Genomic DNA, 17398 nt, shown 5'->3' with positions numbered 1-17398 from the left:
GTGCATTTCTATAATGTTATCTGCTGATAAAAGACCAGATCGATATGCATATCCCGACACATACATACATACTTAAAACAAACTGGACAAGAGCAGGTAAGGTTCCAGCTTCAAAGGCTTCAGTGATGGAATCAAATTGAATGTACAGGAAATAATAAAAGAAATTTATTTAATTTTTTAATCGAATCGATTTCATAAGATTCAAATTGAATAAATCAATTTTTAAAATAAAAATTTTCCACTCTTTCTTTTAATTAAAATATTCTCCGTAAAAGATCTAGATTGTCGACTTGAAACTATTTCATGAACCGACAATTAACCGCGACCCCAAACCCAGTTTCATAATTTCCCTCAACTAAGATAGTCTCGAACTCGTCGAAGACCTCAAGTTCCATGTTCTCACTCCCTCCAAAATCTCTTTTTGTCAGGAAACACTTTCACGGGTCGAGTCGCACCCGCTTTAGGATTAGGGGTGTTCACTTCTCAATTAAAATAAATATTGACTGAATTAAATTAGTTTGATTAAATGGTCGATCATTAAATTTAGTTTGACCGGGGAATGATTAATTTTTTTAAAATTTGACTAATGGTTAATTCGATTCAAAATCAATTAGTTAACAGAAAATGTTAAAATTTTAATATATTATATATATTAAATACATATTTTAAGCTCAAATTCATTGAGAATTAAGACATAATTTTTTTCCGATAAAGATTATGGTTTCATTAGCAAGGAAATCATACAGGGAAGGATTAATTCATGTCTCATTAAAAATCTCCCTTAAAGAAAAAAATACATACACTAATCAACAAAACAACAAAGCAAATATGCAAACCATAAATTAAACATTAACAACATCAGACACCATCATGTCTTCATTCAAAAGATGAACGATAAAAGTCGGCGGAGAAATAAGAACCACAGGATCCAAGCTTTCAAAAGAAGCACTTTTGGCCAAAGCATTAGCAACTTTATTTCCTTACCGAAAAACATGTTGAACTTTAACGTACCAGTTATGATTCCTTAACTCATTGAAATGACCACTTAACGGATGAGCTCCATTATAATCCGATTTAAGGATGTGAAGAGTTTTCATGTTATCAAGTTCAAGTATAATCTGATGAAACCCTCGTTCCAAGTAAGATTAAGGTGGTGTTTGTTTTTGCAGAGGTAAAAAGTCTGCAGTCTGCGGACCACATATGCAGACATCTCCACCAAAAGAGGTGAACCAAAAGTCTGCAATCTACAAGAAGAAGACTGGTTGTTTTTTAACGTCTGCAGACTGCTAAAATAAACTAAAATATAAATAAACTGAAATATAAATAAACTAATTTTTTAAACTTAATAGAATTTTGCAATACTGAGATTTAAATAATTTTAGTTTTATAATACTGAAATTTAAATAATTCATACAACTACAATAATAAATTTTTTAGAAAAACAAACATCACCGTATTAATTCTATTATAAGTCTCACATAATCACATGTATTATTAGTTTTATAAGTTTTATAAAATAAAATTTATAAATGATCATTAAATTATATGATTTTTTTAAACATTAAATTATCTAAAGTTATATAATAATATTAAATTTTGAATTTTATTATCATATGGCACAACAACATTAATTATCATTAAACTATTATTAATCAATGCATCACACACCTCTCTTTTTTTAAACATTAATTATCATTAAACTATTATTAAATATGCAATTATGTAATACTTTTATTTTTTTTAAATATATATATATTCATAATTTATTTTTATAATTATATGATATTTTTAGAAAATATTTAAACTTAAATCCAAAAAAATATTATATTTAAACTTAAATCAAAATAAATAAAATAAATATAAAATTTTAATAATATATAAAATAATTTATATGATATAAAATTAAATATCTATAATATAATATTAAGAAATTAATATTTAATTTATTTGAAAAATTAATATTAAAATGAATATATACAATATAATATTAAAAAATTAATATTTAATTTATTTAAAAAAAATTAATATTAAAATTAATATCTATAATATAATATTAAAAAAATTAATATTTAATTTATTTAAAAAATTAATATTAAAATTAATATCTATAATATAAAAATAAATATAAAACCTCTTTGAAGAGATTAGAAGACGTCTGCATACATAAGGCAACGTCTGCGCCGCGCAGACCACGCGCAGACGTTAGAAGAGCTTTTGTCTTCTAAAAAACAAACAGTCTCCGAAGCCCAATGTCTGCGCGTGGTCTGCACGGCGCAGACATAAGAGCTTTGAAGACCTTGCACAGTGAAAACAAACATCACCTGACCCCAAAGTTCAGCATCAATCACCGAACACACCCCAAAAAAATTATAAAATCCAAGTACCCAAGTTCCATAACAATCTCTCGCAACACCCCCACACCGAGCATGACTATCAGCTTCTCTCCAAGCAGCATCGGTATTGATTTTAGTCCACGGCGATGAAGGCGGCACCCAGGACGAAGGCCCACGTGGAAAAGCAGCAGGTTTGGACATCGGCTGTTTCATAAAACTGCAGGCAGCAACAATAGTTTGCACACTGCGCAAACTGCAGCCTATGATAGACCCATCTTCGATCATTAGCATCTCAAAAACCTTCGCATTACGAGTCCGCCATATGTTCCAAATAGTTACCGCGAACATGAGAGGCCACTCTATATGATTTTTAGCAACACGTGTATCCCCATGCAAGTAAACTGCTATCCACTCCTTGGTTTCAAGGGACATGAAATAATCCAAATTTGAAGCAAAATCAGATCATTCCATACTTGAAATGCAGCACGACACCAACGTGATACATGGTTCGTATCTTCACAAGCAGCCCCGCAAATAGAACAGCTTGGATCATTAGAAACGAGCCATAGAAACGTTTTAATCCGAGGAGGCCCTTGAAACTTATAAGAGTCCATATCTTATCCGTAGTAGTGATATCCATGTTATGTCTGATTTTATACGCAGATTTCACATTGAAAGACAGATCATTATTACAGCGCCACCCCACTCTATCATTAGTAAGCGTGCTACTCGGGCCTTTCATACGGGAAAGTCTCACGTACGATAGTTTTAATATACGGTTAAGAAAAGTCATTATCGATTTTAATATTATATTTTTAACAAAACTGGTAAAAATTATCGAAAATATTATTATTTCTATCAGTTTTGTTATTATTAGGTGTTTTATTGGTTTTGTTAACATATCTGGTAGGGGAGGATGTACATGGCTCCCTAGGAAAGCCATTGCACACCCATTATTTTGAGAAAAATATTAAATTTAGTTTAATTTGTTAATATGAATAGAAAAATATAAGAAAATATGCATATCCAAATTTTTTTAGAATAGGGTATTAAAATTTTGGACCCATATTTTTTAATTTCTAGATCCAACACTGATATCCGGTAAAACGCTACCTAAAACAATATTTTTTTCTATCGATTTTGTTATTATTGGGCACTTTACTAAAAATGTTAAAAAATAATAATGTTTAAGATAATGATAATAATATTTTAAATAATTTTTTTACCGATTTTATTAAAAATATAATAACAAAATCGATAACACTTTTTTTTAATCGTATATTAAGGGGTTGTTCGTTTGGCTTTGAATGGAACCATTCAGCGTGTTTGTTTCTCACCTCTGAATGATTCAGTGCTGACTGATTCAGCAAAAGAATGTTGAATGATCCAGTGCTGATTAATTCAACAAAAGAATGTTGAATGATTCAACAAAATAGTATTGAATGATTCAACATCAAAGTACATTTTGAATGATTCAACATCAAAGTACATTTTGAATGATTCAGAGTCATTATCAAACAACATGTCACATTCAGAGTTAATTCATACAGAACATTTGAATTATTCAATATTTAAATCATTTAATATTTAAATTATTCAACGTTTAATTATTCTGAAGTAACCTCCCTCAAACTACACAAGGTATAACTTTCCATTAGCCGCAATACGTAAATGATATCTAGAGGAGTAAGGTGCTCAAACATTCCCCAACGCCAATCACCCCCAAGAGTTACACATGTCAGCAATGGAATCAAATCCCAAATTCTGAAAATGACTAGGATCAATATAGTTTATAAGCGGTCCGATCTCACGAATCCACGAGTCACGCCAGAAATCAATTTCCTTTCCCGTTCCAATGGTCCACACAATATTTTCCCAAATGTCATTCCAAATTATGCTAAGACCTTTCCAGAGCCGCGAATAGTTCCTATTTTTTTAATTCCAAAGGAACACAATCCTCACTAGACCCATTAAATTATCGATATCTAATTAAACTAAAATAAAAAATAAATCTCTATTGAACTTAAATTGACCTAACTAAAAAATATTAATAAAAAAAATAACCTAACTAGAAAAAAAATATAAAAAAATTCTATTAATTCGATTACCGATTAACAGTTAAAGAAAAAAAATTAAATTAATTTAATTTCAGAGAATTCGGTTCTAACGATATCCGAACTAATCGTTTAACGCTCTATTAGGATGGGTAACCTCGCTACAGCGTTTGGGGTCTGTCCAATAATCAGTTTATCGGCAGGATTTCAAGATGGATCACAAACCTTTATGGGTTAAATTAGTCGAATTTGTCGGGTAACAAGTTTGATTGCTGGTTAGCAGCTGGGTTCCGAATTTTACATTATTTTTTTGTGAGGGTAGATATTCTACCAGGTCCTTGTATAAATACCCTTAAATTTAATGATGTCATTTAAAAATGGGTAAACTACATATTTAATACCTAAATTTATTTAAAAATAATTATTTTACAATTATTTTTAAATGATAAATGGATAACAAACATTGTAATAATATATATATATATATATATATATATATATATATATATATATTTATTTATACACACAATTTAAATTTGTTTAAAAATAATTATTTTATAATTATTTTCAATTTTAAACCTTGCATTAACTAATAATTTATTTATTAGAATATAACTTAGGTAATCATTCAAGTAGTTTATTTTATAATTTATTTATTAAAATATTATTATTTTTTAATGTATATTTAAAACAAGATATATACAAAATTTGATAAGCAAATAACAAATATTTGGTTTGCTTCAATGATTGAGGTGTCACCTTGTCCCCAAGGTCCTAGGTTTGATTCCTCTTGGTTGGTAAAGTTAATTATAAAAAAAACTCTTCAATTAGGTTATAGCACATGTAACTATTAAAATATATCTCAATAATCGATTAACAAATAACACATTCCGATAAGAGGATTAATTTTTTGAATTAGATTAAAATTAGAACTAAATTGATAACATTTAAGTATTGAAGATCAAATGTGTAATTAGATAAATTTTTGTCAACCACTACATCACCTCTTTGTTAGATTTTAATGGCTAGTAACTATATTGAACCCATTTAAATAGTTCAGAGGTCATATCGATACAAATTTAAAAACGATGGTCATTTCGATACCAATACCATAGTTGGATGGTCATCCTAAATTGAAAGCCTACAGCCCAAGAAAATTAGACTAGCTTAGTTCCCTTAAGCCCAACATCCAAGGAACCTAGCATAGAGGCCCAAACGGAGACCCAAAGCTAATTAGAATTTAATATTTTCTCCTAAGCGTCGCACGCCACCTGCCGTTGGATCGAAATAGATAGATCCAATGGTCCAGATATTCTCGTATTTGGGTTTTTCTCATAACCCTAATGTTGTTTCAGTCATCACTAGAGATCCCATGAGCCCGCTCGGTTTCTAACTGTCGTTGATATCGAGCCAATGTCGTTGTTGCCGAGCCGATTCAACATTATCCCATAAAATCGGGGGTATTAAATGGAGCTATTAATGAACCCAGCAACCACTGTCACACCAACCTCGTTTGCCTCATTCTTCTCGTCCGAGAAAAACCCCTTTTTGACAGGTCTAGAGAGAACATTGAGGCTTCCATAAAAAAGAAAGCCCCTCCTAAAATATGTGTGGTTTTTAGAGATCAAGAAAAAGAAAAAGAAAAAAAACCAACAACACTGGCAAACTTTCAACCAGAGAAAAAGAAAAGAAATTTCATCCTTCAGCAATCCGAACCAAAATAAATAGAAAAAAATATTACCTCCCTTTTTGAAGTCCAAATTTCGGTCAAAGTCTTCATCGACAAAGAGAGTAATAACATACTCCGATGAAAGTTCCATCGAATGATGGGTTCGACAGCCACGGGAGATAGACTCATTGTCTCCCTTTTTTTTAGATCGAAGGTTTTAGGGCCGACTTTAGGTAAAAGTGACCGAAGTTTTGAATTTAGTAGGATGAGAGTAATATGTCGTTTGTTTTTATTTTTTTCGACCACCGTCGACGGTGGTCGATCATGATCACCAGCACCAATGAACGATGATCGGTGGGATTATTGTCTAACCCATATGAGAATAGGGGGAGAGAGTTCATGGTAAATCGCACGAGAAGGGTATTTGAATTTGTGGTGTTTGCAGTCTGGCCGTTAAATAAAATGTTCCTTGTTATATCGTAACTTTAGTGCCTGGACTGTACAGTATGTAGCCATATTTTCAGTTGGGCTTGTTGCTTGGTCTCTCAAATCGGAAATTTTGGCCTAATATCATAGGTGGGTTGATTATTTAGGCCAATACAGAACCAAATATTTTATTTTGAAAATTATGATATTTGTAACAGTGACTCGAAACTCGTCACGTGAGAATGATAAATTCTAATAAAATATTTTTTATTAGATTTTATCACTCTGATGTGACAAAATCTAGTAAAAAATTATATTTTATTAGAACTCGTCATTTCGTTGTGACGAATTTGAATAAAAAAATGCGTGACGAGTTTGTCTGTAATATCCTAAATATTAGACCAGAGATTATATTGAAAAGGTTGAAAAATTTAAGATTTAAATTGAATTAGTGGTAAAAGATGAAAATAAGGAATTGAAATAGTGTTTAAACTAAATTGTATACATAGATAAGTTAAGAGGACATTTTAGTCTTTTTTTAAGGAAAGTGAATTAAAATAGATGAAGAAATAGGAAGGTAAAGTAAATTGCTTACACTTCTTCTTTTTCTTCTTCATCTTCACGTGGGTATTCTCTCATCCCTAGCACAAGTTGGATAAGATTTATAAACACATTTGAAAAGTGGTGCGATTCTTAGAACTTAATGTTCTTGGTAGATAGTAGATGTTTGATGAAATAAGATGAAGGAAAATTTGTATGGGTAAGTGGAGAAGAGTTGCATAGCATTTTTGGGTGTTAATATAAAGAAATTTGGCCCATTTGGCTAAAAATCGGGTTAAAAACTGGAAAATCTAGGTAAGGGTATCAGTACTGATAGAACAATATCGATACTATAGGCTAAAAAGAGGATGAATTTGTTGGATAGTATCGATACTGATTCAATCAGTATGGATACCATTGAGGCAGTATCGATATCATTGAAAGGGTATCGATACCAAGAAAACATCGAATCTAATTTCGGTATCGATACCGTAAGGGGCGTTTGGTTCACAGATTTTTGCATTCCTGGGAGGAATATTTTTTTCTTGGTTAATATACCCATGATTGGATAGGCCATATTCCCAAGTGAGGGTAAAAGCTCAATACCAATAGTGTTTTTTGGGGTCTGTATTACTGGGAATATTATTCCCACGTCTCACTTAGGTATTCTTTTATTCCTATGCTTAAGGGCTAAAATACCCTTTCTTATCTTCTTCTCCCCGTGACCTTGCCTATGTGAAGGAATAAAAATTTGTAGTTTTCCAGTGAGATTCTCAGGGAGAAGAAAAAGAAAAATGTTTATTTCTTTTTTTTACTGCTTCGGGGGTAGGGTTTTGGTGGCCGACCATCTATGGCTGCCACTGCTAAATCCGTCGATCATTCTCTTTGGTGAGAGCCGTTCTCTTCTCTTCCGACGAACCTTGAGAATACCTCTCCCTTCGACGATCGGAAACCCTGGTATATTTACTATTGATCTTTCTCTTTTAATTTTCTTGTAGAGCACATTCTGCCTATTGGGCTATTGGATTTTTTATACGTTTTGAATTATGTAGGCGAAGAAGTTGAAAGAAAATCACGATTGGTTCGTGGAGACGGTTTCCAGGTTTAAACCGCCGAATGAGAAGTCGAAGGAGGCTTTGGCGACTTCGCAACAAATCAAGATTGGTCCACATATGTTAACCATAAAGCCTGATTTCAGAGTCAAGGCTTTGCAAGTCAGCTCGTATTTGGTTAGTGACACCTTCACTATTCTTTTAAATACCAGCTTGAACATTCTCTCTTTTTTCTTTTAATTTTAATGTACATTCATAAATCTATATTTTAGTATTTAGCACAATCTATTGTTTGACTGATTAAGAGGAGCTAGCAATTTTAAGGAAACAAAATGAGTCCTACATCGAAGACAATATCTCCTCAACTAGAAAGAATTCATGTCTTCTGGCATTACATAGTTTGTTTCTGATTTTAGTTTTGGCTTGCTAACAGTGTTTGGATGAGGTGTTGTCCTACATTCTTGTTGATAGGTATATGTAGTGCGGAAATGCTGTGGAGAATTACATAGTTAATGACCCTATTCATGTGGTTAGTAACTTGTTGAACTTTTTTGGATGATAGTTGTAATTATAAACATAGTTAAGAGGAGCATGCATATTGATGTATGCTAAATATGTCATAAATGGGAAATATCTGTGGGCCATATGTTATTAAAACCATAATTTATATTCTATGATATGAAGATGTCTTATTCTCTTCTATATATACTTTTATTTTTTTTCCATTATGAAGGTATTGCTACAATATTTTATCGAGCGACAATGTTTGTTCAAGTGCATAAGGCAGATCTTAATGCATGCTTGTAAGGCTATTATGAGGTCATTATATTCTTTGATCGCCCATTGCTGACACATCTTTCAATAATATTTTAATTTTGTTATGACAACACTACTGTATTTGATTTAGTATATTTAGGGAATAGCTTGAAAGAAGGGAGTCTGATTAGGGAGGAAGCACTAAAGATGATTTCTGATGGGTTGGAAGGAAAACTAATATCTATTGTGGAAGTCCTCATGTCTTGTAATCATCCAGAGCGATGATATGTTTGATATGATTTGTCATTTACTTTTTACCTCTGCAAGAAAATTAGGAGCAACACGTTTTTAGAAACATGACCAGCTAGTAGGAATGTGTACGTTATGATGGTTGATTATGTAGCATGCATCTTTTGAATTCTTGAGGCAGTTGACTCTTACTATGTGTATTATGTATGCACTACATTTGGTGATACACAGATAGATATAAGTGTAGTATCTCAGTTGTTTTTTTGGTTTGCTGTCATGCTTAAGCCTTCTAACTTTTCAATGCATGTTTTGAGAATATTATAGGATGTTGATCTTTTTACCTCATGGGCTGAGGAGACACTACTTGAAGACAACTTGGTTTTGGACATTATTTTTCTCATTTATTATGAGTCACTTTGTACATGTAGTGCTGAAAGGTGGAAAAATTTATGCAAAATTTAGACCATCCTTTTGACGGCGGTCCTTCTAGAATTATGTCGATCTCTTTTTGATTTTGACTTTAGAATATGGTCTCAACTTTTTTGTCTAGCTTCACCAGGTCTATGTCAAGCTTTTGACTTGGATAATTTTTTTTGTATATAATATAGCCAACATATATGATTAAGTTTAGAATGTCATGACTATTATCTTTTGTAAGTCTGAACATTGTTTTTGCTTTTGATGGTTAATGTTGTACTTCTTTTTGTTCTGTAAGCTAAACAAAGAATGTAAGCTTATATCTTTTAGTTTGCACTTTTGCTTTTCATTATTCTGTTGCATGTTGTCTGCTAGTGTTATCGTCAGTCTATCTGAAATTGCTAAAATAATTTATTGCTTCCCAATGTTTCTCATAAATGTTGCATCGTAATGGGTATCAAGAATACCACATGTTTTGTATTATGTTTATTACTATGTGCAAAATAAAATGAATCTGATGTGTTGAAATAAAAAGGGTCTTACAAAGTCAATAGGTTGCTGCTGAAATAAAATGAACCTGTTTTGTATATTGTTTTGTTCTCATTTACTGAAAAAATGTTTAAATTATAAAAACGAAAAATGTGCTATATGTTTATTAATTAAATGTTGATGTAGAATTTTAATATATTTTTAGATAAATAATGTAAAAAATAATATTATTTATAATTAAAATAATACATGATATATTTACTCTTTTATTCTACCCATTTATCTTTTAAATTTTATAAAACAAAATATATATAAATTTTATTAAAATGTATATAAATTTAAAATAATAAAGTAATATATTTTCGATGATTTTTTATATAAATATTTTCATTTAAATATTTAGAATTCCACTTGTTAACACATATAGAACAAGGACAATTTGGTAAAATATACGTTCCAGTAATCTCATATTCTTTCAACCAAACACTTTAATCATACATTCCTACAAAACATACCAAACACAGTAATGTAACATTCCCAGTAATGTATCAGGTAATGTTACATTCCGATAATCTCATTCCCAGAGGTAATACTATATTCCATGAACCAAACGCACCCTAAGGGGTATCGGTACCATAATAGGGTAGTATCGATACTACGTAAAGGGTATCGATACCATGAAACATTAAACCTAATTTTGGTATCGATACCAGGACGGGGTATCGATACCCTAGTGTAGAAGTATCAGAACTAGGGTAATAGTATCGATACTTCGGATTCAGAAATGTTAAAAATAGGTTGATAATGATATGGAAAGTTAATAATATTTTCTTTTGAATATGGTTTAATTACAATGGTTAAGAAATATACTAACATTGAGTATGACACATGTTTTAATGGATGATGGAATAGATCGGAACCAAACTCCCGAGACAAGCAACTCTAAGGGAAAGGGCAAAGTCCCGGAGTAATCATCCTTACTTTTTAGACACTTAGCGAGGAAATCCAGGTGAGTACATTTATTGTATGCAATTTAGATGAACATGATTAGAAATTATTCAGAATGTAATATTTAAATGTTAATGTATGTTTTATCGAAATTATTATGTTTAATCGAATATATGGAATTGATATTGTGAATGAGGTTTTAGAGTATGAACTGCTCTAAAACGAATGAAAAAGAATAATGCATATGGGTGCATTATTGGCATGAAAGGATGTCATAGCTAAAATGTATATGGGTACATTATCAGCATAAAAGAATAATACATATGGGTGCATTATTGGCATGAAAGGATGCCATATCTGAAATGTATATGGGTACATTGTCAGCATATGGGTGCATTATTGGCATGAAAGGATGCCATAACTGAAATGTATATGGGTACATTGTCAGCATAAAAGAATAATGCATATGAGTGCATTATTGGCATGAAAGGATGCCATAGTTGAAATGTATATGGTTACATTTTCAGCGTAAAAGAATAATGCATATGGGTACATTATTGGCATGAAAGGATGCCTCGCTGAAATGTATATGGGTGCATTATCAGAATAAAAATATAATTTATTTGGAATACAGAATGGTGCATTTCAAATATGAATGGATGTTATAAATGAAAAGGTTTATGATAATGGTGAATGGAATATCTTTTAATCTGCAAGGATTAGAGAATCCTTAAAGAATATACCATTTAACAGGAACTAAATACTGTTAATCACTTTTTGTATACATAAATATTTCTTTACAATATTATGACTCACTTAACGTTTATGTTTCCACATGTAGGTTATAGCAGAGAATAATCAAGTAAGGAGTGAAGCTGCAGCAGGAGATATCATCCACTAAGGTTGACTCACTAGTAACATTAGGACTTTAGCAACCATTTTGGAACATGTCTGGCATGTAATCAAATATAACAACCATATGTTGTAATATGTTTTTAATGAACATATATTTATGATGTTAATTATGTAGACCTAAGTTTGCAACAAAATTTTAAGGGATTTTCAAAACTAGTAAACAATTTTTAAAGTAATGTGATATTTGTATGTGTATACGTAATCGTATATAGAATATGAGTGTTACATTTATTGGTTTCAGAGCTAAAGGTTTAGCCGATTCTCAGCCAAAATTATTTATATTTTAAAATGGAAAAAGGATTACATGTGAATAAGGGTATTAGTGTTACTGAGATAGTGTCATTAGAGGATGATTGATAACACTCCTTACTGATGATGATGTTACTGAGATGGTGTCAAATGTTTCTAATGATAATGTTATCATTATGTATGTTTTATTAGATGTTAGAATCCTCGAACTCGAGAAGAACGGGGGAATAAGAAATGCAAGAGGGAACGGAGAGTGAAAGTTATGAGGATAACAATGCACAACCTCTTCCTTATGAAAATGCAAGTGCACCTACACCTCAAGGGATTGTGTCTCCTGAGTTTGGAACTTTTATGCAAGCCCTTGATGCTATATTCACTAGGCTTCAACCTCTTCCTGCTCCCCCAGTACCTAGAATGTTGATTCCCAAGGAGCTGAAGAGTTTGGGAGCTCCAGAGTTCTGAGGAGATGAGGGTGAGGGTCCTATGGAGGTTGATATGTGGTTAAATGATGTGATATTAATGCTTGAAGGCATGCAATGTTCAGATCAGGAAAAGTTGGGAGGAGTTGTATCTTTTCTTAGAGGATCAGCTCGAATATGATGGTCCAACACTACGATGTATGCACCACCAGTGCAAGTCACATGGCAATTTTTCCAGGAAGAATTCAAAAACAAGTATGTGGGTGAACAATTTAAACGAGCAATGTTGATAAAGTTCCTTAATTTAAAGCAAGGTGATCGAGAAGTTCAAGAATTTGAGGCTGAGTATAATAAGTTGAGCCGTTTTGCCACTGAAGTTGTGCCAAATGATAAGGCAAGATGTGATTGGTTCATAGAGGGTTTGAAGCCGAAACTGAAAGAGATGATGCTGGCCTTGAACTTGCTGAGTCTACAAGACGTTATAAGCAGATCCAAAGCTATTGAAAGAGCTCATGAGGAAACATTAACTGTAGAGCAGAGTGTTAAAGCGGGGAAAAGAGTGGGAATGCCTTCCACTCCTCATTATGCTAAAAGAGGAAAAGGCTCGAGTTCCAGATTCTCTAAGAGAGATAGCTTTGCAGCAACATCACAGAAGAGTAGACAATCCTAGTCTTTTACTGCTAGCTCGGGTAGAGCTTTTAGGGAAAGAAATCCATGTCAAACTTATGGTAAATTACACCAAGTCCTATGTAGATTTGTCAGTGGAGCTTGTTTTCTATGTGGAGATATGTGTCACTTTGCACAGAATTGCCCTAAGAAATCTGGTGATAACTCGACATAGTCTAAAACATCAGTAGCAACCTCAAATAGAAGTAAAGGTAGGGGTAGATCTAGGGGGCAAATGGATTCAGTGCAGAGACAAGGAACTCATGGAGTCGCTAGAATTTATAATATAAAGACTAATGAGGATCAAGATGACCCTGAAATTATAACAGGTACATTTCACCTTTTTGATGAGCCTGTTTTTGTCTTAGTTGACCCTGGTTCTTCACATTCATATATTATTACTAAGCTGATTAGAAGTAGAGGAATTCCTTTAGAACCAATTGTGAGTGAGATGATAGCGATAAATCCCATGGAACAAAGTGCAAGAGTCACTAAAATATATAGAAAATGCCTTATAAAGATCCAAGAGAGTATATTTCTGGAAAACTTGATGGAGTTGCCCTTCGATGAATTTGAAATTATTCTAGGCATGGATTGATTGGCCTCACATTATGGATGGGTTGATTTTCGTAAGAAATGATTGTTCTTAAAGAATGCTGAAGGTGCATAAATTGTAGTAATAGGAGAAAGATCGAAATTACCCTTGAATGTGATATCGGCTATGACTGCGAAAAAGACGATGTTGAAAGGATGTATAGTTTTTCTTACCAATGTGGTAGATACTCGAGTTCTGGAAGCTAAAGTAAATGATATTCCCACCGTTAGAGAATTTTTGGATGCTTTTCCAGACGAGTTACCAGGATTGCCTCCGAATCGTGAAGTAGAGTTCAGGATTGAGATTTATCCGGGTACATAACCTGTATTGATGGCTCCATATAGAATGACTCCGACTGAATTGAGAGAATTAAAAGTCCAACTACAAGAGCTACTAGATAAGGGATTTATAAGACCTAGTGTTTTTCCGTGGGGAGCACCGGTACTATTTGTGAAAAAGAAGGACATGACGATGCGATTATGTATCAATTACAATCAATTAAATAAAGTCAAAATAAAGAACAAATATCCTCTTTCGAGGATTGACATTTTTTTTACCAATTAAAAGGAGCATCGGTGTTCTGTAAGATACACTTAAGGTCAGGGTACAATCAGTTGAAAATCAAAGACGATGATATTTCAAAGACCGCTTTTCGGACACGGTATGGGCACTACAAATTTATAGTAATGTCATTTGGTTTGACAAATGCACCAACGAAATTTATGGATCCGATGAACCGGATATTTCAACCATATCTATACCAATTTGTGGTGATATTTATAGATTATATCTTGGTATATTTCAAGTCAAGAGAAGAGCATGATGTTCATCTTTGAGTAGTTCTTCAGATACTCTGCGAGAAGAAGTTGTATGCCAAATTATCAAAGTGAGAATTTTGGTTAGCCGAGGTTGCTTTCCTTGGTCACATAGTTTCCATAGAAGGTATTCGAGTAGATGCAAGAAAGATACAAGCTAAACTGGATTGGCAATCTCCAAGCAACGTTTATGAGGTCTAGAGTTTCTTGGGACTTGTCAGTTATTATAGACGATTTGTGAGGAATTTCTCAATGTTCTTCTTATCGCTGACTAAGCTGTTGTAGAAGGATGTGCCTTTTGTATGGATGGAAAAGTGCCAAGGAAGTTTTGAAGGGCTCAAGAGAATATTGACGGAGGCCCCAATACTTGTACAGTCGGAGTCGGGAAAAGAATTTGTGGTGTTTAGTGACGTATCCCATAATGGATTAGGGTGTGTTCTGATGCAAGATGGAAAGGTTTTAGCTTATGCTTCTAGACAGTTGAAGAATCATAAGAAAAATTATCTGACGCGCAATTTGGAATTTGCAACAGTTGTGTTTGCATTAAAAATCTGGCATCATTATTTGTATGGGGAAAGGTGCCATATTTATACCGATCACAAGAGTTTGAAGTATTTATTGACACAGAAAGAATTGAACTTGAGACAAAGAAGATGGATTGAGATTCTAAAAGATTACGATCTAATCATCGACTATCATCCGGGAAAAGTGAATGTGATAGCAGATGCATTAAGCTGAAAGATTTTTGCTTCTTTACGGGCCTTGGATGCACGTATTTCAGTAAAGGAGGATAGTGCTTTAATTGTTGAGCTTAAGTTAAAGCCGAAGTTTTTGGATCGGATTAAAGAGTTGCAAAAGATAAATGAGAAATGTTTTGTGATGTTGGCACAAGTCGGAAGGAATAAAATCAAAGACTTTGAAATAAGAGGGGATGGATGTCTATACTATAAGGGAAGACTTTGTATTCCCGACGATGATGATTTGAGGAAGGATATCCTGTATGAATCACATTATATCCCTTTGACTATGCACCCAGGCGGAAATAAAATGTATCAAGACTTGAAAAGTCATTACTGGTGGTCTGGCATGAAAAGAGCTGCAACAGATTTTGTTGCTAAATGTCTAACATGTCAGCAAGTGAAAGCTGAACATCAGGTACCATCTGGGTTACTGTAGCCAATAACCATTCCTGAGTGGAAATGGGAGCGGGTTACGATAGATTTCATTTTGGGGCTACCTTTGTCACCGGGTAAAAAGGATTCGATATAGGTACTAGTAGACCGATTGACCAAGACAACTCATTTTATTCTGGTTCGAGTGGATTACTCGATGGATAAGTATGCAGAGTTGTACATTAAAGAAATAGTCAGACTGCATGGAGTACCTATATCAATAATATCTGATCGAGACCCAAGGTTTACTTTAAGGTTTTGGAAGTCGTTGCATGAGGCATTGGGTACTCGATTGAACTTCAACACAGCTTTTTATCCTCAGACAGATAGGCAGTCAGAGTGAGCCATTCAAATACTTGAGGATATGCTAAGGGCATGTGTGATTGACTTTAAAGGATCATGGGAAAAGTATTTATCTTCAGACGAATTTGCGTACAATAACAGTTATCAGTCAAGTATTAAGATGGCACCATATGAAGCAATATATGGAAGAAAGTGTCGTTCACCATTAAACTGGTTTGAATTAAAAGACCAAGATATAATTGGGCCGGAGTTGGTTAAAGAGATAGAGGAGAAAAATCTTATTCAAAGGAATCTTAAAATAGCCTTCGATCGAAAGAAATCATATGCTGATTTGAAAAGAAGAGAAATCGAATTCCAAGAGGGAGACAAAGTATTCTTAAAGGTATCGCCTCAGAAGAAAGTATTGAGATTTGGGCGAAAAGGAAAGCTGAGTCCAATATTTATTGGACCTTATGAAATTTTGAGAAGAGTTAGACCAGTAACATATCAACTAGCCTTGCCACCGGATATGGACAAGATTCACAACGTTTTCCATGTATCAATGCTTAGAAGATATCGATCCTATCCATCCCACATTATTAACCCATAGGAAATAGAGGTCCGAACGGATTTAACTTATGAAGAAGAACCAGTGTGGATCCTGGCTAGAGAAATCAAGAAATTACGCAACAAAAAGATTCCTTTAGTTAAAGTACTCTGGCAAAATCATAAGGTTGAGGAGGCTACTTGGGAAAGAGAGGAGGACATGAGAATGCAGTTTCCTCACCTTTTAATTTAAGGTATTTATCTAAATTCGAGGATGAATTTTCTTAAGGAGGGGAGAATTGTAATATCCCAAATATTAGACTAGGGATTATATTGCAAAGGTTGGAAAATTTAAGATTTAAATTGAATTAGTGGTAAAAGATGAGAAGATAGTGTTTAAACTAAATTGTATACATAATAAGTTAATAGGACATTTTAGCCTTTTTAAAGGAAAGTGAATTAAAATAGATAAGAAGAAATAGGAAAGTAAAGTAAATTGCTTACACTTCTTCTTCATCTTCATCTTCATGAGGGTATTATCTCTTCCCTAGCACAAGGTAATTTTTTTTATTAGTTAGAGTTTTCTTTAAATTAAGGGTTACTTTGGTAACATGGAGTAATATATATATATAAGAAATGATTAGATGAGCTTAAAATGAAGAGATGAGGGAAATAATAGGGATTTTATAAAATGGGTTTTGAAAGGATATGTTAATTTAGGAGTGTTTATGGATGTTTTATGGTAGATTTGACTTGTCATTGAGGCAAATGAGATACTAGAAACATTGGATAAGATTTATAAACAC

The 17398-nt window shown here is 32.9% G+C and overlaps 1 long non-coding RNA gene across 1 annotated transcript; it reads left to right on the top strand.

Annotated features, from left to right (window-relative positions):
- The first annotated feature begins 8557 nt into the window (after nucleotides 1–8557).
- LOC120120749 lies at nucleotides 8558–9042 on the top strand. Its single transcript, XR_005515926.1, has 3 exons — nucleotides 8558–8603; nucleotides 8808–8877; nucleotides 8982–9042. It is a non-coding gene; the product is annotated as an uncharacterized LOC120120749 (long non-coding RNA).
- Nucleotides 9043–17398: the final 8356 nt, after the last annotated feature.

Source organism: Hibiscus syriacus, unplaced genomic scaffold, assembly GCF_006381635.1.
Source record: "Hibiscus syriacus cultivar Baekdansim isolate YM2019G1 unplaced genomic scaffold, ASM638163v2 tig00110346_pilon, whole genome shotgun sequence".
In the NCBI taxonomy this organism is placed as follows: domain Eukaryota; kingdom Viridiplantae; phylum Streptophyta; class Magnoliopsida; order Malvales; family Malvaceae; genus Hibiscus; species Hibiscus syriacus.
This window is presented reverse-complemented; position numbering and strand designations above follow the sequence as displayed.